This window comes from Mus caroli, unplaced genomic scaffold (genome assembly GCF_978045245.1).
Source record: "Mus caroli unplaced genomic scaffold, Mus_caroli_1 scaffold_18, whole genome shotgun sequence".
In the NCBI taxonomy this organism is placed as follows: Eukaryota; Metazoa; Chordata; class Mammalia; order Rodentia; family Muridae; genus Mus; species Mus caroli.
Genome location: NW_028227273.1, coordinates 54,501,834 through 54,529,739, shown reverse-complemented (window position 1 = coordinate 54,529,739; position 27,906 = coordinate 54,501,834). Strand labels below are relative to the sequence as shown.

Genomic DNA, 27,906 nt, shown 5'->3' with positions numbered 1-27,906 from the left:
TCTTCACCAAGGAAGTTCAGGACTGAAACTCAAGCAGTTCAGAAAGCAGAAGCTGATGCAGAGGCCATGGAGAGATGTTCTTTACTGGCTTGCTTTCCCTGGCTTGCTCAGCCTGCTCTCTTATAGAACCAAAACTACCAGCCCAGAGATGGCACCACCCACAAGGGGTCTTTCCCCCTTGATCACTAATTGAGAAAATGTCTGACAGTTGGATCCCATGGGTGGCATTTCCTCAACTGAAGCTCCTATATATGTGATAACTCAATCTGTGTCAAGTTGTCACAAAACTAGTCAGTACACTTATGCTCTAAGATCAAGAATTGTCAAAAGGGACCTCATAAACTTGCAAATCTTCTGTAAGGCAAAGGACACTGTCACTAGGGCAAAACAGCAATCAACATATTGGGAAAAGATCTTTACCAATCCTACATCCAATAGAAGGCTAATATTCAATATATACAAAGAACTCAAGAAATTAGACACCAGAGAACCAAATAACCCTATTTAAAAACGTGTTACAGAGCTAAACAAAGAATTCTCAATTGAGGAAGACTGAATGTCTGAGAAGCACCTAAAGAAATATTCAACATTCATGGTCATCAGGGAAATGCAAATGTAAACAACCCTGAGAGTCCACCTCACACTAGTCAGAATGGCTAAGATAAATCACTGAGGGGACAGCAGTTGCTGGGAAGGATGTGGAGAAAGAGGAACACTCCTCCACTATTGATGGGATTGCACACCTGTACAACCACTCTGGAAAACAGTCTGGTGGTTCCTCAGAAAACTGGACATAAAATTACCTGATGACGCAACTATACCACTCCTGGGCATATACTCAGAAGAGGCTCCAACATGCAATAAGGACACATGCTCCACTATGTTCATAGCAGCCTTATTTATAAGAGTGAGAAGCTGGAAGTAACCAAGATGTCTCTCAACACAGGAATAGGTACAGAAAATGTGGTACATTTACACAATGTAATACTACTCAGCCATTAAAAACAACAGATTCTTGAAATTCAGTCAAATGGATTGAACTTGAGAATATCATCCTGAGTGAGGTGATTCAGTCTCAAAGCAACAAACGAGGTATGTAGTCACTGATATATGAATATTAGTCCAAAAGTCTAGAACACACAAAATTCTATTCAAGTCCATATGAAGCCTGAGAAGAAGGAAGACCAAACTCTGGATGCTTAAGTGGTTTTTAGAAGAGTGAACAAAACATTCACAGGAGGAAATATTCAAAGTGTGGAAAACAGACTGAAGTAAAGGCCATCCTGGGATGCCCCACTTGGGGATCCATCCTATATACAGCTACCAAACCCAGACTTTATTGTGAATGGCAGGAAGTGATTGCTGGTAGAAGCCTGGTATAATTGTCTCCTGAGAAGCCTGACATATATGGAGGATGAAGCTCGCAATAAACCATTGGACTGAGCATGGGCGTTACTGATTGAGGAGATAGAGAAGGGACTGAAGGAGTTGAGGTGGTTTGTAACCCCATGGAGGGAGCAACAGTATCAACAGGCCAGAAAACTTGGAGTTCTTGGGGACTGGACCTCCAACCAAAGAATACACATGGAGCGACCTATGGAGCTGGGCATATATGTGGCAGAAGATGGCCTTGTTGGATATAAGTAGAAGGAGAGTCCATAGTGCCTGATGGTGTTCAATGCCCCAGTGTAGGGAATGCCAGGACAGGAGGATGGGAGTGGGGTGGCAGGGTACTGCAGCACCATCATAGAGGCAAGGGGAGGGAGAGAGGGGATGTGATAAGTGGCTGGCAAAGGGGAATCCTGGAAAGGGGAACACACTTCAAATGTAAATAAAGAAAATATCAAAAAAAAAAAAAAGGAAAGAGAACACGTTCAAAGAACATACAGTCTATTGTTGAAACTTTTTTAGTTTTTGTAAATAAAAAAATGTACACATGAAGAAAAAAAAAGGAAGTTTCAAACCCAGATATAAACATGTGTGTTCAAGTTAATGGAGTATATTACATGGTCCCTTAGTTATTTATTCCATTTTTCATGATGAACATGGTATTGGTAAATTAGATTATAGCAAGAAAGTTAATGCTGTTCAGGCAAAACAAGCCTATATTTTTATTACATGGTAAATTGTGTGATAACTTCCACATATATAAGTAAGTTCTGGTTAACACTTATTGCCCACACATTTGCTTTTATAACTTTTATCAATAATCTAGGGTCTCAGATGATTTAAAATCAAATTATTTTTATTTTTATGTTTACACAAGATCAATTTTTTAGCCATCCAGCAGGTTAATATCAACATTAAAATCATTAGTGTTTCTACACACAAACAAAATTATATACTGAAATAGATATTATGGACACACTCTAATTTATAATTTTTTCAAAGAAAATATATATCTAGGTCAAAAATCTGTCTTGTTTTTTCTGAAATTGACATAAAACTAGCCAGAAGAGTTGACACCTTGTCAACTTGATACACACGTACATCACTGCTAAGCCATATATAACCTTTCCTTTCTTAATCATCCCCAAGATCATACACTGATATCTACAATACAATATAAAACATTTTACAACTTTAAAAAGTCCCCCAGTCCTACAAATGTATATACTTTAAACGTTTTCTCTCTTTAAAAAAAAATAAATAAACAGCTTAGTTCTCATAATTTACTTATGAGTCTAATCGTCTCCCTATATAATAAGATGACTAAGATTGTTCTTTTCTAATGAAACCGAAAGATTTTGGATCCTGAGAGGAGGGAAGGTGGGTAGAAATGTAAGGAGTTGAGAGAGTAGGAATTGTAATCAGTATATACTGTATGAAAATAATCCACTTTTTTTTAATTAGAAATTTTCTTTATTTAAATTTCAAATGTTATCCCATTTCAGGAGGGGGTAAGTGGTTAGGGGATTTTCAGAGGGGAAACTAATTTTTAAAATAATATAATTAAAAGGTTTAATTATTAAATAGTCAAAATGTCATTTTAATAGATTTCATATTTTTTTTTCATTTATACAAAATTAAAATTGCTGGGCAGTGGTGGCATTCGCCTTTCATCCCAGCTTTCAGGAGGCAGAGGCAGGTGGATCTCTGTGAGTTTCAGGACAAGCAGGGATACACAGAGAAACCCTGTCTTGACCCCCCATTTCCCCCCCTCCAAAAAAAAAAGGTGAAACTAAAAATTTCATCTGTCTTCAAATGGTTCCTTTAAAACTACATTCAGGAAACAGGCATCAGGGCATATGCCTTTAATGCCAGCTCCTAGGGCCTGGGACAAAAGGACTGAGAATTTAGAATAATCTTGGCTACATAGTGAGACTCTCTGAAAACAGATAAAGGTGAGTCTGTGTGCTGGGAATGTAGTTCAGTTGGTAGACTGCTTGCCTAGCTTATAATTAATCCTAGCTCTAGGAAAGCAGGGGCAGGAGGACCAGAAGTTTGACAGTATCTTCAGCCAGTGGGAGATCTTGGTTAGCCTCAGCTACATTAGACCTTTTATCAAAACAAAAAACTGAAAATGGGACCTAAAGGGCACTGGGAATCCTCTAGCTCTAGCACAAGGTTGGTGAAACTTGAAACGATTAGATAATTGGCCCAGACAACTTGTTTGTGGACCAGCTGGAAGAACTCAGTTTCAACTGTCCATTTCTCTTTCTCTTCTGGTCTCCTCTCCTAATTTATGACACTCCAGTGTTATTTAAGGAGTTATTTTTAGGCTATGTATAGTGGCTGCATGCCTGTAATCCCAGAACTCTGAAAGAGGTTGAAGGACCCACCACCTAAGGCCAGTCCATGCTGCATAGTGAGTTGCAGGCCATATTCTTTTCACATTTATTTTTAATTATGTCTGTGTGTGCATGTGAACGCACTGTCCATGGAAGCCTTACGGGTGTAGAAGTCTTGGAGCAAACCCAAGAACAGTGCCAATCTTAACCACAGAGCCACCTCACCAGGCCCCTTTCTTTTGGACTTAAGATACCCAGGCTGGCAATCTTGATTCATCTCAGCCTCCCAAGTGTTGGGAATGTGGGTGTTATTTTCTTGATCTAACTATAATCAAAGAACTGTCTTTGTTTTCCCACTGTGCAGACTTGAGGAGCCACAGTGCACTATCCTTTGGTTCTCCATCATTTTCATGCTTGAGACTGACTGCATTCTGGTGGAATGGTGTTACACATAATATTGAGCAACATATTAAATTGCTTTCATTGAGTGTGTAGATCTACACAAGTTTCATGATTTCTAAGCTTTTTTCCATGTTACAAAAATGAAGCAGGATAGAATACTGACCCCAAATACCCTAGGCAATGATGTTAAAAATTGTGTTTTGATAAATACAAAAGAATAATTAACCAGTCTCAAGTAGTACATACATAGTCTTGAAAGGCATTTCAAGAATCTCCTGCTGCTTTAAGATGAGGGGCTAAAAGTTAAAAATTGCAGTATCTGGCCTCAGAGATACTAAGGCAGGTAAGCTACAGCAGGAAAGTGATTAAGACTGAAGAGAGGTAAACATTTTATTATTGAACAGCAACCCTGCCCCTGCAGATGCTCTTTCTGCTCCACAACCTCAAGAGGAACCAATAATTACTAATTAAGGGCAAATGATGGCCTCCAGCAACACATGATAAAGACCCCTCACTTGAAAATGCTGTCTTTATTTCACTGGATGGTTTTGGCTTCTTTGTCAAAGATCAAGTGACTATAGGTGTGTGGGTTTATTTCTGGGTCTTCTATTCCTTTGATCTTCTCTGTACCAATACCATGCAGTTTTTATCACTATTGCTCTGTAGTACAGCTTTAGGTCATGGATGGTGATTCCTCTAGAAGTTTTTTATTGTTGAGAATGTTTAATTTTTTTTCTATCTTTTTGTTTGTTTGTTATTCCCGATGAATTTGAGAATTGCTCTTTCTGTTTCAGTGAAGAAATGAGTTGGAATGTTGGCGGTAGAGCCAGGGGGTGGGTAGAGATCTCTGCTCTGGAGGGGAGCATGCTGGTAAGGGCTCCACTGTGATCCCAGGACACATTTGTCCCTGGAGAAGCCCAGCCAGTTAGGTAGGAGGAAGGTGAGAGCGGCCGGCCTGCTTTCCATGCCTGTGGCATGGCGTGGGGTCTGGGGACATGGACGGTGGCTTCGGGGGATGGCGGGCCGGCGGACATCGGGTGGGCACCGCGAACTCAGTGACACCCCCTTGCCCCGCTCCCGGGCTCTCTCCTCGGATCCATCGCTGGGCAGAGCAACCTCTCTACTCACCCAAAAAAAATGTGTGTAGATGACAGGCAGGGCGAGCATGGCAGCCCCGCCTGGTCGCCGCTCAGGCCCTGAGGCACAGCCCAACCATCCGCCTCCAGCTCTGTCTCCAGAAAGGCGAGCTCCCGAGGCTCTGGACCCGGCCGCTTACCAGGTGCCCCCAGCCTACCAAAGGCCCCTCATGTCGCAGGTGGGGCCTCAAATGCCGCCAGCCGCCTGCCCTCAGCAGCCGTCGATTTAATATATTCTACAGCAGTTTTAAAATATATAACACACATAGAGAAAATATATTTAACTTTTGCTATCATGGGAACCAATTTTACAAATTAGATTTAAAATTGATATTAAATATTTTAGAACATTACCTAATGTGAAACTATTGTTTCAGTTGCTTACAAGAAAATACTACAAAATTGCTATTACCTGAACTGAACATTTCAATAATTAATTAGGTCCAATTTTGTGATAAACCAGTTTTTGAAATATGCATCACATTATGTTAGATAATGTTTGTTTTCTTAAAAGGGTATGTAGGTTGTAAATTTGTTGTGTTTGTCATCCAGGCCATCCATGACTGTATTTTGTACCATATCTTGACAGTATATTTCTATGATATGGAGGGAGAATCCAACCTTCTCTGTACAATCAAGAAAGAAAAAAAAATTATACATTTGTTTGTGGGGAATGAAAAGGATCACAAAGTGCAGATGGTTTCAGATCAAAGAGAAGCCTGGATTCTAAATAGAGGAATCAACCCTGAAGGCAGGAATATTACACTTCATAGGTTATCTGTAGTATGTATAATAATGTCACATGTGTATACTACAGTAATTAACTATACATAATGACATATGTATATTATTGTCATTATTTTATATATTAACATATAGAAAGGTGCAGGCACTTCATGTGACTAAGCAATTGTACAATGAATCCACAGTTTGTGTTGCAACATTAATAAGTCATTTATATTTTTTTTCATTTAAAACGCCAGATTTTATTCCTCTTCTGATCCACCCTCCTACAGTTCCATCTCCCATACCTCCTCCCCACTACTCTGTCTCTCTGAGGAAGTCCTTCCCTGACCCCAACCCAATCAAACCTCTAAACTTCCTGGGGCCTCCACTCTCTTGAGTGTTAGATGCATCTTCTCTGACTAAACACAGACCTGGCAGTCCTCTGCTTTATATTTGTGTTGGGGGACTCATATCAGCTGGTGTGTGCTGCCTGGTTGTTGTTCCAGTAACTGAGAGGTCTCAGGAGTACAGATTAATTCAGGAAAGAATGGGATGGGGGATTTCTGGAGTGGAAACTAGGAAAGGGGATAACATTTGAAATGTAAATAAATAAAATATCCAATAAAAAAATGTACAATATCTTTTGTCTTCAGAGAAATGCAAACCAAAACGACTCTGAGATTCCACCTCAAAAAATTAGAATGGCTAAGATCAAAAACTCAGGAGACAACAGATGCTGTCAAGGATGTAGAGAAACAGGAACACTCCTCCATTGCTGGTGGAACTGCAAAGTGTAAAACCACGTTGGAAGTCAGTCTGGAGATTCTCCAGAAAATCGGAAATAGTTGTACTGGAGGACACACTATCCCACTCTTAGTTAGCAAATGTTGAACAACTATCTGATTGATGTAACCATATTTAAAATAATAATGCATGGCATGTGCAAACAGGCTTATGTAATTTATTTTATAATAAATGGATTGTAAGATGATATGTTTCTTGAAAAGAATTATGAAAAAGCAAGTTGATTCATTAAATAAAAATTGACAGATTTCACCCAACTCTGAAGATTTTTATTTTGTTTTAGCTTTGTCCTTCACTTTCTTTTAATCCTTTCCCTCAACAATTATTTCTTTTGCTACAGATCAGAATTCAGGTATCAGTTGTTGAGCTACATTTCTACTACATGTTCTCCTTAGTGAATATGTCTTGCAGTTCTTCTGTGGCCTATGAGGTTGTCTTATCCTAAAAATCTCTCATGATAAAAATATAGAAAAATTGTTTTTTTGTTTTCAAATACTATTTTATTTAGTGTTATTTTATTGCTACCAGACTATGTAATGATATATGTCTCTCTCTATATGTATATATATATATATATATATATATATATATATATATTCCTATTTATTTGATGTACATACAATTACAGAACTTCTTTAGCTCTGTATAAGAAATTGTACTTAATATCTCATAAAGACTAAGATCAAGTCTCTGACACTCGCTAGGACCCAACAGGATCCCTCACTGGATCCTAAGACCTCTGGTGAGTGGAACACAGCGTCTGCTCCAATCCAATTGTGTGGGACCTAAGACTGCATTAACTAGTGAAGCAGATAACCCTGGTTGATCAGGGGCACACGTCCCTTCTGGTCCACTCCAGCATCCGGATGCCTTGCCCGCAGAGTTTCAGAACACCCGGAAGGACCCACACAGGATCCCCCACTGGATCCTAAGACCTCTGGTGAGTGGAACACAGCATCTGCTCCAATCCAATCACACAGGACCTGAAACTGCATTAATTAAGGAAGCAGATAACCCGGCCTGATCAGGGGCACAAGTCCCTTCCAGTCCACTCCAGCACCGGGGTTCCTTGCATGAGGAGTTTCTGGACACCCCCAAGGTCCTGAAAGAAACCTCCTTGGGATCTTATGACCTCTGGTGAGTGGACCACAACTTAAGCCAGGAGGCAGGTTGGAACACCAGATATCTGGGCACCTTCCCTGCAAGAAGAGAGCTTCCCTGCAGAGAATACTCTGACCACTGAAACTAAGGAGAGAGCTAGTCTCCCAGGTCTGCTGATAGAAGCTAACAGAGTCACCTGAGGAACAAGATCTAACTAGAGACAACTATAACAACTAGCTTCAGAGATTACCAGATGGCAAAAGGCAAACATAAGAATCCTACTAACAGAAATCAAGACCACTCACCATCATCACAACGCAGCACTCCCACCCCACCTAGTCCTGGGCAACCCAACACAACTGAAAAGCAAGACCAGGATTTAAAAGCATATCTCATGATGATGGTAGAGGACATCAAGAAGGACTTTAATAACTCACTTAAAGAAATACATTAGAACACAGCTAAACAGGTAGAAGACCTTAAAGAGGAAACTCAAAAATTCCTTAAAGAATTGCTGGAAAACACGACCAAATAGGTGATAGAATTGAATAAAACCATCCAAGACATAAAAAGGGAAGTAGACACAATAAAGAAAACCCAAAGTGAGGCAACGCTGGAGATAGAAAACCTAGGAAAGAAATCTGGAACCATAGATGCGAGCATCAACAGCAGAATACAAGAATCGAGGAGAGAATCTCAGGTGCAGAAGATTCCATAGAGAACATCAGAACAACAATCAAAGAAAATACAAAACACAAAAAGATCCTAACTCAAAACATCCAGAAAATCCAGGAAACAATGAGAAGACCAAACCTACTGATAATAGGAGTTGATGAGAATGAAGATTTTCAACTTAAAGGGCCAGCAAATATCTTCAAAAAAATATAGAAGAAAATTTCCCAAACCTAAAGAATGACATGCACATGAACATACAAGAAGCCTACAGAACTCCAAATAGACTGGACCAGAAAAGAAATTCCTCCCGACACATAATAATCAGAACAACAAATGCACTAAATAAATAGAGAATATTAAAGGCAGTAAGGGTGAAAGGTCAAGTAACATATAAAGGCAGGCCTATCAGAATTACACCAGACTTTTCACCAGACACCATGAAAGCCAGAAGAGCCTGGACAGATGTTATACAGACACTAAGAGAACACAAATGCCAGCCCAGGTTCCTATAGCTAGCCAAACTCTCAATTACCATAGATGGAGAAACCAAAGTATTCCATGACAAACCAAATTCACACATTATCTTTCCACGAATCCAGCCCTTCAAAGGATAATAACAGAAAAAAAAAAAAAATACAAGGATGGAAATCACGCCCAAGAAAAAGCAAGAAAGTAATCACTCAACAAACCAAAAAGAAGACAGCCACAAGAAAAGAATGCCATCTCTAACAACAAAAATAAAAGGAAGCAACTATTACTTTTCCTTAATATCTCTTAACATCAATGGACTCAATTCCCCCAATAAAAAGACATAGACTAACAGACTGGCTACACAAACAGGACCTAACATTCTGCTGCTTACAGGAAATAGATCTCAGGGAAAAAGGCAGACACTACCTCAGTGTGAAAGGCTGGAAAACAATTTTCCAAGCAAATGGTCTGAAGAAACAAGCTGAAGTAGCCATTGTCATATCGAATAAAATTGAATTCCAACCCAAAGTTATCAAAAAAGACAAGGAGGGGCACTTCATACTCATCAAAGGTAAAATCCTCCAAGAGGAACTCTCAATTCTGAATATCTATGCTCCAAATGCAAGGGCAGCCATATTCATTAAAGACACTTTAGTAAAGCTCAAAGCACAGATTGCACCTCCAGTGGGAAGTCTCCAGTGGGAGACTTCAACACACCACTTTCACCAATGGACAGATCATGGAAACAGAAACTAAACAAGGACACAGTGAAAGTAACAGAAGTTATGAAGCTATTGGATCTGACAGATATCTACAGAACAGTTTATCCTAAAACAAAAGGATATACCTTCTTCTCAGAACCTCAGGGGACCTTCTCCAAAATTGACCATATAATTGGTCACAAAACAGGCCTCAACAGATAGGAAAATATTGAAATTTTCCCATGCATCCTATCAGACCACCATGGACTAAGGCTGATCTTCAATAACAACATACATAATGGAAAGCCAACATTTACGTGGAAAATGAACAACACTCTTCTCAATGATACATTGGTCAAGGAAGGAATAAAGAAAGAAATTAAAGTCTTTTTAGAGTTTAATGAAAATGAAGCCACAATATACCCAAACCAATGGGACACAATGAAAGCATTTCTAAGAGGGAAACTCGTAGCTCTGAGTGCCTCCAAAAAAAACTAGAGAGAGCACACACTAGCAGCTTGACAACACAACTAAAAGCTCTAGAAAAAATGGAAGAAAATTCACCCAAGAGGAGTAGATGGCAGGAAATAATCAAACTCAGGGGTGAAATCAACCAAGTGGAAACAAGAAGAACTACTCAAAAAATCAACCAAACAAGGAGCTGGTTCTTTGAGAAAAATCAACAAGATAGATAAACCCTTAGCTAGACTCACTAGAGGGCACAGGGACAGCATCCTAATTAACAAAATCAGAAATAAAAAGGGACACATAACAACAGATCCTGAAGAAATCTAAACACCATCAGATCCTTTTACAAAAGGCTATACTCAACAAAACTGGAAAACCTCGACGAAATGGACAAATTTCTAGACAGGTACCAGATACCAAAGTTAAATCAGGATCAAGTTAATGATCTAAACAGTCCCATATCCCCTAATGAAATAGAAGCAGTCATTAATAGACTCCCAGCCAAAAAAAGCACAGGACCAGATGGGTTTAGTGCAGAGTTCTATCAAACCTTCAAAGAAGATATAATTCCAGTTCTGCACAAACTATTCCACAAAATAGAAGCAGAAGGTACTCTACCCAACTCATTCTATGAAGCCACAATTACTCTGATACCTAAACCACAGAAAGATCCAACAAAGATTGAGAATTTCAGACCAATTCCCTTATGAATATGGATGTAAAAATGCTCAATAAAATTCTCACTAACGGAAACCAAGAACACATTAAAACAATCATTCATCCTGACCAAGTAGGTTTTATTCCAGGGATGCAGAGATGGTTTAATATACGGAAATCCATTAATGTAATCCATTATATAAACAAATTCAAAGACAAAAATCACATGATCATCTCATTAGATGAGGAGAAAGCATTTGACAAGATCCAACACCCATTCATGATAAAAAGTCTTGGAAAGATCAGGAATTCAAGGCTCATACCTAAACATGATAAAAGCAATCTACAGCAAACCAGGAGCCAACATCAAAGTAAATGGTGAGAAGCTGGAAGCAAGCCCTCTAAAATCAGGGACTAGACAAGGCTGCCCACTTTCTCCCTACCTCTTCAACATTGTACTTGAAGTCCTAGCCAGAGCAATTGGACAACAAAAGGAGATCAAGGGGATACAAATTGGAAAATATGAAGTCAAAATATCACTTTTTGCAGATTCACCAGAGAACTCCTAAACCTGATAAATAGCTTCAGTGAAGTAGCTGGATACAAAATTAACTCAAACAAGTCAATAGCCTCCCTCTACACAAAGAATAAACAGGCTGAGAAAGAAATTAGGGAAACAATACTCTTCTCAAGAGTCACAAATAATATAAAATATCTTGGCGTGACTCTAACTAAGGAAGTGAAAGATCTGTATGATAAGAACTTCAAGTCCCTGAAGAAGGAAATTAAAGAAGATCTCAGAAGATGGAAAGATCTCCCAAGCTCATGGATTAGCAGGATCAACATTGTAAAAATGGCTATCTTGCCAAAAGCAATCAACAGATTCAATGCAAATTCCATCAAAATTCCAACTCAATTCTTCAACGAATTAGAAAGAGCAATCTGCAAATTTATCTGGAATAACAAAAAACCTAGGATAGCAAAAACTCTTGTCAAGGATAAAAGAATATCTGGTGGAATCACCATGCCTGACCTAAAGCTTTACTACAGAGCAATTGTGATAAAAACTGCATGGTACTAGTATAGTGACAGACAAGTAGACAAATGAAATGGAATTAAAGACACAGAAATGAACCCACACACCTATGGTCACTTGATCTTCAACAAAGGAGCAAAAAAGATCCAGTGGAAGAAAGACAGCATTCAACAAATGGTGCTGGCACAACTGGTGGTTATCATGTAGAAGAATGTGAATTGATCCATTCCTTTCTCCTTGTACTAAGGTCAAACCTTAGTAGATCAAGGAACTCCACGTAAAACCAGAGACACTGAATCTTATAGAGGAGAAAGTGGGGAAAAGCCTCGAAGATATGGGCACAGGGGAAAAATTCCTGAATAGAACAGCAATGACTTGTGCTGTAAGACTGAGAATTGACAAGTGGGTCCTCATGAAACTGCAAAGATTCTGCAAGGCAAAAGACACTGTCAATGAGACAAAAAGACCACCAACAGTTTGGGAAAAGATCTTTACCTATCATATATCAGATAGGGGACTAATATCCAATATATATAAAGAACTCAAGAAGGTGGACTCCAGAAAATCAAATAACCCCATTAAAAAATGGGGCTCAGAGCTAAACAATTCTTACCTGAGGAATACCGAATGGCGGAGAAACACCTGAAAAAATGTTCAGCATCCTTAATCATCAGGGAAATGCAAATCAAAGCAACCCTGAGTTTCCAAGTCACACCAGTCAAAATGGCTAAGATCAAAAATTCAAGTGACAGCAGATTCTGGCGAGGATATGGAGAAAGAGGAAGTCTCCCCCACCGTTGGTGGGATTGCAAGCTTGTACAACCACTCTGGAATTTAGTCTGGAGTTTTCTCAGAAAATTGGACCTGGTAATACTGGAGGATCCTGCAATACCTCTCCTGGGCATATGTCCAGAAGATGTTCCAACTAGTAAGAAAGAAACATGCTCCACTATGTTCATATCAGCCTTATTTATAATAGCCAGAAGGTGGAAAGAACACATATGCCCCTCAACAGAGGAATGGTTACAGAAAATGTGGTACATTTACACAATGGAGTACTACTCAGTTATTAAAAAGAATGAATTTATGAAATTCCTAGGAAAATGGTTGGACATGTAGGCCATTATCCTGAGTGAGGTAACCCAATCACAAAAGAACTCAAATGATATGTACTCACTGATAAATGGATATTAGCCCAGAAACCCAGAATACCTAAGATATAAGTTACAATTTGCAAAACACATGAAACTCAATAAGGAAGACCCAGGTGTGGACACTTTGCCCCTTCGTAGAATTGGGAACAAAACACCCATGGAAGGAGTTACAGAGACAAAGTTTGGAGCTGAGACAAAAGGATGGACCATCTAGTGATTGCCATATCCAGGGATCCATCCTATAATCAGCCTCCAAATGCTGACACCATTGCATACACTAGTAAGATTGTGCTGATAGGACCCTGATATAGCTGTCTCTAATGAGACTACACTGGGGCCTAGCAAACACATAAGTGGATGCTCACAGTCAGCTATTGGATGGATCACAGGACCCCCCAATGGAGAAGCCAGAGAAAATACCCAGGGAGCTAAAGGGAACTGCAACCTCTCTAGGTGGAACAACATTATGAAATAACCAGTACCCCGGAGCTCTTGACTCTAGCTGCATATGTATCAAAAGGTGGCCTAGATGGCCATCACTGGAAAGAGAGGCCCATTGGACTTGCAAATTTTATATGCCCCAGTACAGGGGAACGCCAGGGCCAAAAAGTGGGAATGGGTGGGTAGGGGAGTGGGGGGGGGGGGTATGGGGGACTTTTGGGATAGCATGTGATATGTAAATGAGGAAAATACCTAATAAAAAAGAAAAAAGGAAGAAAAACAAAAACAAAAAAAAACAAAAACAAAACAAAAAAAATAATAAGCCAAACTACCCTGGTGCCTATATCCGGCCCTTACAAAGTTATAAAACGTGTGTTCTTTTTTTGTTATGGGTCTGTCCTCTGGCCTGTGTGCTAAGAGGGGAATCCCCAACATGTTAGGATAATAAAAATCCTCATTCGGTTACAAAATAAAATAAAATAAAATAAAATAAAATAAAATAACCAATATGTTTTTTCAATGCAACTCATTATGTATTTATAAAGGAAGCAGGAGTGAGTTGGTTGGTGATCAGGGAGAGAGTGGAGGCGTTAGGGGGATTTGGAGGGAAAACCAGGGAAGGGCATAACATTTGAAATGTAAACAGAAAATATCTAATAAAAATATCATAAAATTTTCTAATTTCAAAAAAAAGAAAATAATGGAAAATACAGGATCTTTTACGTTTTTAATTTCATCTACCTTTGTTCCTAATATTGTACTAATAATTATTTAATGCAGATAATTTGCCTCAAATGTGTAGAAAGAATAAAATATCATATGCAAAAATAAATATAAACTGTGTTAATATATAACAGGACAAAATCCTTTCATACAGTTAAAGTCGTCATTTGAAGACTTCAATAGTACTGAATTCAGATATATTATGGCATTTTCACACTATGTTTCCATACTTCCTTTCAAATGCCTTTCATGTCTATCTGCCTCTCCCCTTCCCCATTACCTCTTCAACCCAAATTTTCCTCATTCTTTTTATTGACCTTTTACTATTTATCCCCTTCGTGGTTACTAGCCCACAGATCTTAGTCACATAAACATTAATAACTAACCACAGAGCTACAAATTAGAAGATTTTATATACAGACTTTAGTGTTTATTTTGGTGTGGTTACTTCTTCCTATTTTATTTTTTTTTTCTTTTTGAAACAGGTTTAATTTTATGTGGTATATAATTGAGTAAATATATTACATCTACAGTAAAATTTTCAAGGGTTTAAAACTGTGAATTTTTCTTGTGTTCTAAAAGGGACTTGGACCTTTGAATGGAGTTGTTAAAATCTTGATGATTTGTGGATATGGAACAAAGGATTTTTTTTTCTGCATTGTGAAATGCATATGAGTTTTGGTTGCCTAAGGACAGAATGTCATAGAGAGATGCTGTAATGATTACAAAGTACTGGGATTTCATAATCTGCATAAGCTCCAGTCTACAACTTTGTGGACAGTGAAAAAGTCAAGAAGATCCATCAAATTAACATTAGTAAATTGGATGCAATCAATTCTGAATTTTCAAGTCAATGGGCAAAGCTCCTATGTATAACACTAGCATAAGAAGAGGTTTTACTATTTAAGAAGTTGAGATAAATTAATAATGGTTTTGTTTTTAATATCTGAATAGTATTCCATTGGGTAAAGGTACAATATTTTCTTTATCCACCCTTCACTTGAGGGACATCTAGGTTGTATCCAGTTTGTGGCTATTATGAATAAAGCTGCTATGAACATAGCTAAGCAAGTATCCTTGTTATATAGAAGAGTATATTTTGGGTACACGCTCAGGAGTTGTATAGCTTGGCTTTGAAGTAAAACTGTTACCCATTTTCTGAGGAAACCATCGAATTTATTTCCAGAGTAGTTGCATAAATTTGCACTGGAGGAGTGTTCCCCTTGCTCCACATACTCATCTTCAATTTGTTTCTTTGGGGACTTTAAGTTCTTGTTAAACAGATCTTTCACTTGCATGGCTAATTACCCTGAGATGTTTTGTATTATCCATGGCTGAAGAAAAGGCTGTTGTTCCCTAATTTCTTTTTCAGTTCATTTTTTATTTTCATAAAAATAAAAAGAGATTCTGACTACTTCTAATTAATTTTCTGTCCAGGCATTTGCTGAAGGTGTTTATCAGCTGTAGAAGCTCTCTACTCAATTACTCAATTGTAATTGGATATTGGCCATAAATTACAGGGTAGATATTCTAAACTCCACAGATTCAAAGAAGCTAGAGAAGAAGAAAGAACAAGAAATGATACCTCGGTCATAAGTCCCTTCCTGTCTGCGCCAGCACCAAGTCACCTTGGGCACAGAGTCAACGGACATCCCCAAGGTCCCCAGAGACTCTCCAAGGGATCTTAGGACCTCTGGTGAGTGGAACACAACTTCTGTTCCAAACCAATCACACAGGACCTGAGACAGCATTCATTAGGGAAGCAGAAAACCTGGCCTGACAGGGTGACAGGTCCCTTCCGGTCAGTGCCAGCACCCGGTCACCTTGAGCGCAGAGTCATCAGACACCCCAAAGATCCCTAGAGGAGACACCAAGCGATCTTAGGACCTCTCGTGAGTGGAACACAAATTCTGCCAGGAGGCAGGTTGGAAAGACAGATATATGGGTACCTTCCCTGCAAGGAGAGTTTACCTGCAAAGAGTGCTCTGACCACCTAAACTCGAGAGAGCTAGTCTCCCAGTTATCCTGCTGATAGAGGCTAACAGAATCACAAGAGGAACAAACTCTAACCAGAGACAACTATAACAACTAACTCCAGAGAATACCAGATGGTGAAAAGCAAACATAAGAATCTTACTAACAGAAACCAAGACCACTCACCATCATCAGAATGCAGCACTCCTACCTCACCTAGTGCTGGGCACCCCAACACACCCGAAAACTTAGACACGGATTTAAAAGCATACCTCATGATAATGTTAGAGGACATCAAGAAGGACTTTAATAACTCACTTAGAAAAATAAAGAAGAACACTGCTAAAGAGTTACAATCCTTAAAGAAAAACATGAAAACACAACCAAACAGGTACAAGTCCTTAAAGAAAAACTAGAAAGTAGGTCCAAACTGGTGATGGAAATGAATAAAATCATACTAGACCTAAAAAGGGAAGTAGACACAATAAAGAAAACCCAAAGTGAGGCAAAGCTGGGGATAGAAACCATAGGAAAGAAATCTGGAACCATAGATGTGAGCATCAGCAACAGAATACAAGAGATGGAAGAGAGAATCTCAGGTGCAGAAGATTCCATAGAGAACATTGGCACAACAATCAAAGAAAATACAAAATGCAAAATCATCCTGTCTCAAAACATCCAGGAAATCTAGGACACAATGAGAAAACCAAACCTACAGATAATAGGAGTAGATTAGAATGGAGATTTTCAACTCAAAGGGCCAGCAAATATCTTCAACAAAATTATAGAAGAAAACTTCCCAAACCAAAAGAAAGACATGCCCATGAACATACAAGAAGCCTACAGAACTCCAAATAGACTGGACTAGAAAAGAAATTCCTCCCGTCACATAATACTCAGAACAACAAATGCACTAAATAAAGATAGAATATTAAAAGCAATAAGGGAAAAAGTCAAGTAACATATAAAGGCAGTCCTATCAGAATTATAACAGACTTTTCACCAGAGACTATGAAAGCCAGAAGAGCCTGGACAGAAATTATACAGACACTAAGAGAACACAAATGCGAGCCCAGGCTCCTATAGCTAGCCAAACTCTCAATTACCATAGATGGAGAAACCAAAGTATTCCATGACAAAACCAAATTCATCCATTATCTTTCCAGGAATCCAGCCCTTCAAAGGATAAAAACAGAAAAAAAAACAATACAAGGATGAAAACCATGCCCTACAAAAAGAAGACAACAAACTAAAAAGAAGATAGCCACAAAAACAAAATGCCAACTCTAACAATAAAAATAATAGGAAGCAACAATTACTTTTCCTTAATATCTCTTAATATCAATGGACTCAATTCCCCAATAAAAAGACATAGACTAACAGACTGGCTCTACAAACAGGACCCAACATTTTACTGCTTACAAGAAACCCATCACAGGGAAAAAGAAAGACACTACCTCAGAGTGAGAGGCTGAAAAACAATTTTCCAAGCAAATGGTCTGAAGAGACCAGCTGGAGTAGCTATTCTAATATCTAGTAAAATCGACTTCCAAACCAAAGTTATCAAAAAAAGACAAGGAGGGAAACTTCATACTCATCAAAGGTAAAATCCTCCAAGAGGAACTCTCAATTCTTAATCTCTATAATCCAAATGCAAGAGCAGCCATATTCATTAAAGAAACTTTAGTAAAGCTCAAAGCACACATTGCACCTCACACAATAATAGAGGGATACTTCAACATGCCACTTTAATCAATGGACAGATCATGGAAACAGAAACTTAAACACAGTGAAACTAACAGAAGTTATGAAACAAATGGATTTAACAGATATCTACAAAACATTTTATCCTAAAACAAAAGGATATACCTTCTTCTCAGAACCTCAGGGGACCTTCTCCAAAATTGACCATATAATTGATCACAAAACAGGCCTCAACTGATGCAAAAGTATTGAAATTGTCCCATGCATCCATTCAGACCACCATGGACTAAGACTGATCTTTAGTAACAACATAAATAATAGAAAGCCAACATTCACGTAGAAAATGAACAACACTCTTCTCAATGATACATTGGTCAAGGAAGGAATAAAGAAAGAAATAAAAGACTTTTTAGCATTTAATGAAAACAAAGACACAACATACCCAAATATATGGGACACAATGAAAGCATTTCTAAGAGGGAAACTCGTAGCACTGAGTGCCTCCAAAATGAAACAAGAGAGAGCACACACTAGCAGATTGACAGCACACCTAAAAGCTCTAAAACAAAAGGAAGCAAATTCACCCAAGAGCAGTAGACATCAGGAAATAATCAAACTCAGGAGTTAAATCAACGAAGTGGAAACAAGAAGAACTATTCAAAAAATCAACCCAACGAGGAGCTGCTTCTTTGAGAAAATCAACAAGATAGATAAAACTTAGCCTTACTCACTAGAGGGCACAGGGACAGCATCCTAATTAACAAAATCAGAAATGAAAAGGGAGACATAACAACATATCCTGAAGAAATCCAAAACACCATCAGATCCTCTACAAAAGGCTATACTTAACAAAACTGGAAAGCCTGGATGAAATGGACAAATTTCTAGACAGATATAGGTACCAAAGTTAAATCAGGATCAATGTAATGATCAAAACAGTCCCATATCCCCTAAAGCAATTGAAGCAGTCACTAATAGTCTCCTAAACCAAAAACAACCCAGGACCAGATGAGTTTAGTGCAGAGTTCTATCAGAATTTCAAAGAAGATCTAATCCCAGTACTGCACAAACTATTCCTCAAAATAGAAGCAGAAGGTACTCTGCACAATTGATTCTATGAAGCCACAATTACTCTCACATCTAAAACACAGAATGACCCAACAAAGATTGAGAACTTCAGACCAATTTCCTTTATGAAAAACGATTTAAAAATACTCAATAAAATTCTCGCTAACCGAATCCAAGATCATATTAAAACAATCATCAATCCTAACCAAGTAGGTTTTATTCCAGTGATGCAGGGATGGTTTAATATACAGAAATTAATCAATGTAATCCATTATATAAACAAACTCAAAGACAGAAACCACATGAACATCTCCTTAGACACAGAGAAAGCATTTGACAAAATCCAACACCCATTCATGATAAAAGTCTTGGAAAGAGAAGGGAATTCAAGGCCCATACCTAAACAGTATAAAAGCAATCTACAGCAAACCAGGAGCCAACATCAAAGTAAATGGTGTGAAATTGGAAGCAATCCCATTAAAATCAGGGACTAGACAAGGCTGCCCAGTCTCTCCCTACCCATTCAACATTGTACCTGAAATCCTAGCCAGAGCAATTCGACAACAAAAGGAGATCAAGGGAATAGAAACTGGAAAGGAAGAATTCAAAATATCACTTTTTGCAGATGATACGATAGTATATATAAGTGACCCTAAAAATTTGACCACAGAACTCCTAAACCCGATAAACAGCTTCGGTGAAGTAGCTGGATATAAAATTAACTCAAACAAGTCAATGGCCTTTCTCTACACAAAGAATAATGAGACTCAGAAAGAAATTAGGGAAACAACACCCTTCTCAATAGTCACAAATAATATAAAATACTTTGGCATGACTCTAACAAGGAAGTGAAAGATCTGTATGATAAGAACTTCAAGTCTCTGAAGAAAGAAATTAAAGAAGATCTCAGAAGATGGAAAGATCTCCCATTCTCATGGATTGGCAGGCTCAATATAGTAAAAATGACTATCTTGCCAAAAGCAATCTACAGATGCAAAATTCCATCAAATTCCATCAAAATTCCAACTCAATTCTTCAACGAATTAGAAAGGGAAATCTGAAAATTCATCTGGAATAACAAAAAAACTAGGATAGCAAAAACTCTTCTCAAGGATAAAAGAACCTCTGGGGGAATCACCATGCCCAACCTAAAGCTGTACTACAGTGCAATTGTGATAAAAAAAAATCTGTATGGTACTGGTACAGCAACAGACAAGTAGACCAATGGAATAGAATTAAATACCCAGAAATGAACCCACACACCTATGGTCACTTGATCTTTGACAAGGGAGCTAAAACCATCCAGTGGAAAAAAGATAGCATTTTCAACAAATGGTGTTGTCAGAACTGGTGGTTATCATGTAGAAGAATGTGAATTGATCCATTCCTATCTCCTCGTACTAAGGTCAAATCTACGTGGATCAAGGAACTCCACATAAAAGCAGAGACAGTGAAAACTACAGAGGAGAAAGTGGGGAAAAGACTCAAAGATATGGCACAGGGGAAAAATTCCTGAATAGAACAGCAATGGCTTATGTTGTAAGATCAAGAATGGACAAATGGGACCTCATAAAATTGCAAAGCTTCTTAAGGCAAAGAACACCATCAATAAGACAAAAATGCCCCCAACAGATTGGGAAAGGATATTTGCCTATCCTAAGTAAGATAGGGGATTAATATCCAATATATATATATAAAGAGCTCAAGAAGCTGGATCCCAGAAAATAAAATAACCCCATTAAAAAAATGGGACTCAGAGCTAAACAAAGAATTCTGAAAAACGCCAAATGGCTGAGAAGCACCAGAAATAAATGGTAAGCATTCTTAATCATCAGGGAAATGCAAATCAAAGCAACCCTGAGATTCTACCTCACACCAGTCATATGTTTAAGATAAAAAATTCAGGTGTCAGCAGATGCTGGAGGGCATGTGGAGAAAGAGGAACACTCCTCCATTGTTGGTGGGATTGCAAGCTTGTACCACCACTCTGGAAATTAGTCTGGTGGTTTCTCAGAATATTGTACATGGTACTACTGGAGGATCCTGCAATACCTCTCCTGGGCATATAACCAGAAGATGTTCCAACTGGTAAGAAGGACACATGCTCCACTATGTTCATAGAATCCTTATTTATAATAGCCAGAAGCTTGAAAGAACCCAGATGTCCCTCAACAGTGGAATTGATACAAAAAATGTCATACATTTACACAATGGAGTAGTATGCAGCTATTAAAAAGAATGAATTTATGAAATTCCTAGTTAAATGGATGGACCTGGAGGGCATCATCCTGAGTGAGGTAAACTAGTCACAAATGAACTGACATATGTACTCACTGATAAGTGGATATTAGCCCACAAACTTAAAATATGCAAGATACAAGATACAATCTGCAAAACACATGAAATTCAAGAAGAAAGAAAACCAAAATGTGGACACTTTGCCCCTTCTTAGAACTGGGAACAAAACAACCAAGGAAGGCATTACAGAGACAAAGTTTGAAGCTGAGACGAAAGGATGGACCATCTAGAGTCTGCCATATCCGGGGATCCATCCCATAATCAACTTCCCAATGCTGACACCATTGCATACACTAGCAAGATTTTGCTGAAAAGACCCTGATATAGCTGTCTCTTGTGAGACTATTCCGGGTCCTAGCATACACAGAAGTGGATGCTCACAGTCAGCTATTAGATGGATCACAGGGCCCCCAATGGAGGAGTTAGAGAAAGTACCCAAGGAGCTAAAGGGATCTGCAACCCTACAGGTGGAACAACAATATGAACTAACCAATACCCCCCGGAGCTTGTGTCTCTAGCTGCAGGTGTATCAGAAGATGGCCTAGTTGGCCATCAGTGGAAAGTGATGCCCATTGGTCATGCAAACTTTATATGCCTTATTATAGGGGAACATAGGGCCAAGAAGTGGGAGTGGGGGGGTAGGGTACAGGGGATTTTTAGGATAGCATTGGAAATGTAAATGAGGAAAATACCTAATAAAAATATGGTACTTCAATTTCACTCATAAAGGGGAACTAAGATAGTCATAACAGGCAGATATAGGGATGCAACTTTGTTGGAGAGGAAATTGTTAAGGGAATGGGGGGGTACAGGATGACATGTTGATAGAAACAGCAGGGATGGTCAGATTGCCATTAGAATGAATAGAAATCTGCAACTTCCAGGGGTGAGGAGGTACAGACCTCTCCAGAAAGAGGCAGAGACCTAGGAAATGGCATATGGTGGACATCCAAGAAACAATAGGGGTGACCTTAGCTGTAATTCACAGAATTGTGTATAGGAAACCTGAATAAGCTACCTTCTGCAGACAGAAAAGAAACCCAATGGAGTGATAAGGACACCCACAAAACATTCAACCAAAAACTTAGCCTGCCTTTAAGAAATGAAGGGACAGGTGATACAACAGAGACTTTTGAAAACAGAGAAACAAGGCCAAACACTAACTGGCCCAACTTGAGATCCATCCCATGAGCAAGCACTAGTCCCTAACACTCTTAATGGTATTCTGTTATGCTTGCAGACAGGAATCTATTATGGCTATTGTCTGAGAAGCTCCACCCACCAGCAGACTCAGACTCAGACTGAGAGAGTAACAGTGGATGGGGCTTAGGAACTCTTATGCAAGAACAAGAGGAAGGATTGTGGCCTCTGAGGGGATAGAAACTCGAAAGGAAGACCAACAGAATCAACTAGCCTGGACCCTTGGGCTCTCAGAATCTGAACCACAAATGAAAGAACATACAAGGATTGGCCATAGACTTCACAGCACATATGTAGCTGATATGCAACTTGATCATCCTATGGATAACAAAAAACTGAAACTGGGGCTATTCCAAAAGCCCCAGTTGCCTGTCTGTGGGATATGTTCTAGCTGGGATACATTGGCTGATCTCAGTTGAAGAGAATGTGCCTAGCATCACAGAGATTTGATGTGTCAGGGTAGAGATATACCCAATGGGGTCCTGTTTGCCCCAAGGACAAGGGACACGATGAAGAGGGAAGGACTGTTTGAGGAGATTACTAGAAGTGGGGTAGTGAGCAGGATAAAAAGTGAATAAGTAAAAAGAAGAAAGAGAGAGAGAGAGAGAAGGAGGGAGGAAGGTAGGGATGGACGGAGGGAGGGAGGGAGAAAGGCACAGGGCAAGACAAAATATGCTGGCTAAAGTGAAAACATATAATAGAATATGTTATCAAAAATCAATGGCATCTGCAATTTGATGTAATGTCTTCATATTTCTTTTATATCTATGAACTCTAAAAATTAATATTTTGAAATAAACTGACCATATTAATACTTTTTCTTAGTTCAATTAACACATTTTATATATTTTCTCGAAAATATTTTTAATTATCTGAATTTTTCATATGCTCAATCTCCCATGCTTAATTGCTGTATTATTCTGTTTTATTTGCCCATAGACCTTTCATATCATTACAATGATCTGTCTAATCTGAATCATGTGTATATGAAATATCCAGATTACCTAATAATGTCAATATAAGTAGTTTTCCTTTACCGAAATATTTGTTGATGAAAATGGTAGAATAAGAGCAAGCAATAATCATTTTACTAAATCATCATAAATCTGAAAAACATCGTAAAACCATATATGAAAAACATTGAAAGGCAAGAGAACATTGCATAAAAAAGGATAATAAGAAAAGCTAGAGAAAAGGCCCAAATATTGCTTAATACAGTTAGAATGGGAAAAGCAAATTGTGACTTAAAATGCTAGACAAAAAGTTTAGAAGAGAGGGAAAATCTCCTTCCGAATGTTTTTACTTAAAAGTGACAAGGAAAAAATTCCCTAAGAAAGGACAGACAGAAACAAAGAAAATAGTGGTTTACTGACACACCAAGCAAATGCTGAGAAATTTCTCAGGGCTGCTGTCCCATTTCACTTTCACACACTTAAATATTCTGATGTAAAATTACCAGAAGATAAAAGACAATCTGTATTAAAAAAAAAAACTCTCTTGTGAAATATAGCCAAGAAAAAAAAAGCTTTAATACACTACTCTAGGCCTGCCCTGTTACCTATGAAAGGGGAATATGCCTAGAACACCTGAAACACAGGAACCTGCAACAGGAACTGGCTTGACATGAAAGCCTGGGGACAAAGCAATTCCAGCTAAGACAGTGGATTCTGAGAGCAAGTTCTATGGTAAGATGAAAGTATTGAAAATGCTAAAATTACAGTGGCTAGAGATACATCAGAGCCACAGTCCTTGAAATATACACAGAACCTTAAGGACTTCTGAGCTAACTGGAACATGAAGCTGATCAGGAGAGAAATTACAAGATTAAGGCTCCTACACTAGAAGGTTATGAACACTGGATGTATGTGGATCTAGGTGGACCTGAATGATTTCTTGATCCCGCGAAGTGACTGGTGTCTACTAGAAAGAATAAGGAAAGATACAATAGAGGTCTCTGTAGGGATATGTTGACTGAAATTTTGGTCATAAATTCAATAAAAAAGCAGGCAGTAAACTTGAAAGTGGGCATTACAGAATATCGAGGATGATTAAAGAGAGGAAACAAAAGTAAATGATATAAAAAATGTAGAGTGCACTGGACTGTTGCTGATAATGACACATCGTCTTTCAGACAATTAAAAATTTCAAACAAATCATGTACTTAACAGATTTTTAACTCTTTTGAATGTACACACAGTATTCAAAACAAAACATCATAACTTTAATTTATAAAGTAATTCATTTATATGTGTTCTTGAAGAAAGGAGAGTATATCCCACACTTATTGGACATTAGCAGCATATAAAGGATATAGGACTTGGTGACTCTCTGAGAAGGGACATTGTGAGCAAATATCAGTGGTTGTTTAATCTTCAGTGAAATACAAAATTGTCCATTTCACAAAAGAGGGTTTGAGTGAGTTTAAATAGACTAGTTATGCAATTCATTCTGATTGTATTTTCTTATTGAAGAGAAAAAGGGAAAATAGATTAAAGAATTAGAAAATATTAGTAGTATTTGGCAAAACTTGCAACTGTTCTTTAAAATTCCACTTCTAAGATCTTTCTATATTTATATATGCATCAAATCAGGAGCTGCTTTTTGTTTTTTGTTTTTGTTTTTGTTTTTGTTTTTTTGAGAAAATGAACAAGACAGACCCTTAGCAAGTCTAACTATCCGGCACAGGGACAGTATGCTAATTATCAAAATCAGGCCGGGCATGGAGGCACACACCTTTAATCCCAGCACTGGGGAGGCAGATGCTAGTGGATTTCTGAGTTTGAGGCCAGTCTGGTCTACAAAGTGAGTTCCAGAACAGCCAGGGCTACACAGAGAAACCCTGTCTCGAAAAACCAAATAAAAAACAAACAAACTAACTAACAAACAACAACAACAAAAACCAAAATCAGAAATTGAAAAGGAGACATAACAACAGAACCTGAGGAAATCCTAAACATCATCAGATCCTACTAAAAGGGTATACTCAACACAACTGGAAAACCTGTATGAAATTGACAATTTTCTAGAGAGATGCCAGGTACCAAATTTAAATCAGTATCAGCTTAAAGATCTAAACAGTCCCAAATCCCCTAAAGAAATAGAAGCAGTCATTAATAGTCTCCCAACCAAAAAATGCCCAGGGTAAGATGGGTTTAGTGCAGAGTTCTATCAGACCTTCAAAGAAGACCTAATTCCAGTTCTCCTCAAACTATTCCACAGTATAGAAACAGAAGGTACTCTACCCAATTCAGTCTAAGAAGCCACAATTACTCTGATACCAAAACCACTCTAGGACCCAACAAAGAAAGAGAACCTAGAACCGATTTCCCTTATGAATATCGATGCAAAAATACTCAATAAAATCCTCGCAAACTGAATCCAAGAACACATCAAAATGATCATCCACGATGATCAAGTGGACTTCATCCCAGTTTAGAGGGATGGTTTAATTTATGGAAATCCATGAATGTAATCCACTATATAAACAAACTCAAAGATAAAACCGCATGATCATCTCGTTAGATGCTGAGAAAGCATTTGACAAAACCCAACACCCATCCATGATAAAAGTCTTGGAAAGATCAGGAATTCAAGGCCCATACCTAAACATAATAAAATCAATATACAGCAAACCAGTAGCCAACATCAAATTAAATGGAAAGAATCTTGAAGCAATCCCACTAAAATCAGGGACTAGACAAGGCTGCACACTTTCTCCCAAAGTATTTATTACAATACTCAAAGTCCTAGCCAGAGCAATTAGACAATAAAAGGAGATCAAGGAGATAAAAATTGGAAAAGAAGAAGTCAAAATAACACTATTTGCACATGATATTATAGTATATATAATTGACCCTAAAAATTATACCAGAGAACTCCTAAACCTGATAAGCAGTTTCAGTGCAGTAGCTGGATATAAAATTAACTCAAACAAATCAGTGGCCTTTCTCCACCCAAAGGATAAACAGGCTGAGAAAGTAATTATGGGAACAACACCATTCACAGTACTTACAAATAATATAAAATGCCTTGGTGTGACTCTAAGGAAGTGAAAGATCTGTATGATAAGAACTTCAAGTCTCTGAAGAAAGAAATCAAAGAAGATCTCAGAAGTTGGAAAGATCTCCCATGGTCATGGATTGGCAGGATTAATATAGTAAAAATGGTTATCTTCCCTAAAGCAATCTTCAAGTTCAATGCAATTCCCATAAAATTTCCAACTCAATTCTTCACTGAGTTAGAAAGAGAAATTTGCAAATTCATCTGGATTAACAAAAAACCTAGGATAGCAAAAATGATTCTCAGCAATAAATGAATTTCTTGTGGAATCAACATGCATGAGTTCAAGCAGTACTACAGAGTAATTGTGATAAAAACTGCATGGTCCTGGTACAGTGACAGACTGGTAGATTAATGAAATAGAATTGAAGACCCAGATATGAACCCATACACCTATGGTCACTAGATCTTTGACAAGTGAGCTGAAACCATCCAGTGAAAAAAAGACAGCATTTTCTTTTTTGCTTTTAAGATAGATGCTCCAGTGTCCTTTGCCAAGGACTTCTTGGCTGGTCAAATGGCCCTGGCCAGATGGTAGTAGTACCCATCGAGTGGGTCAAGATGTTCCTGCAGCTGCAGTATGCCAGGAAGCAAATCAAAGCAGATAAAGAATACAAGGACATAATAGACGTGTTGTTTTGTGTCCCCAAGGAACAGGGAGTCCTGTCCTTCTGGTGTGGGAACCTGGCCAATGTCATCAGATACTTCCCCACCCAGACCCTCAACTTTGCTTTCAAAGATAAATACGAGCAGATCTTTCTGGTTGGTGTGGACAAAAGGACCCAGTTTTGGCGCTAATTTGCAGGGACCTGGCATCAGGTGGTACAGCTGGGGCCACATCATTGTGCTTTGTGTACCCTCTTGATATTGCCCGTACCTGTCTAGCAGCTGATGTGGGCAAAGCTGGAACTGTAAGGGAATTCAAAGGCCTTGATTACTGCCCGGTGAAGATCTACAAATTAAGGGCTTGTACCAAGGCTTTACTGTGTCAGTACAGGTATGCTTGACTACCGGCCAAAGATCGCTCACAATAAAGAAAGCAAGGCTGTTTTCAAGGGTGCATGGTCCAATGTTTTCAGAGGCATGGGTGGTACCTTTGTGCTCACATTGTATGAAGAGATCAAGAGGTACACATAGTTATGTCCTAGGTGTTCTTCCATAGAACAGCCATGTTGTATAATATACCAAATCTTGAACATTCTGGACAGATTCTCTGGGCTTGTCTGTTTTATCAATGTCAATTATTTACCATTTGAAAAGTGGGAAGCAATAATATTCATCTGACCAATTTATCTTAAAGCCATTTCCACAATGACAATAAGGATAGTTCTCAATTATATTTTTTATTTCAGTCACTCCAGATAATAAAAAAATTGA

General features: G+C 38.4%; 1 pseudogene; it reads left to right on the top strand.

Moving 5' to 3' along the window:
* The first annotated feature begins 22,979 nt into the window (after nt 1-22,979).
* LOC110312247 (ADP/ATP translocase 2 pseudogene) lies at nt 22,980-27,666 on the top strand (annotated as a pseudogene).
* Nucleotides 27,667-27,906: the final 240 nt, after the last annotated feature.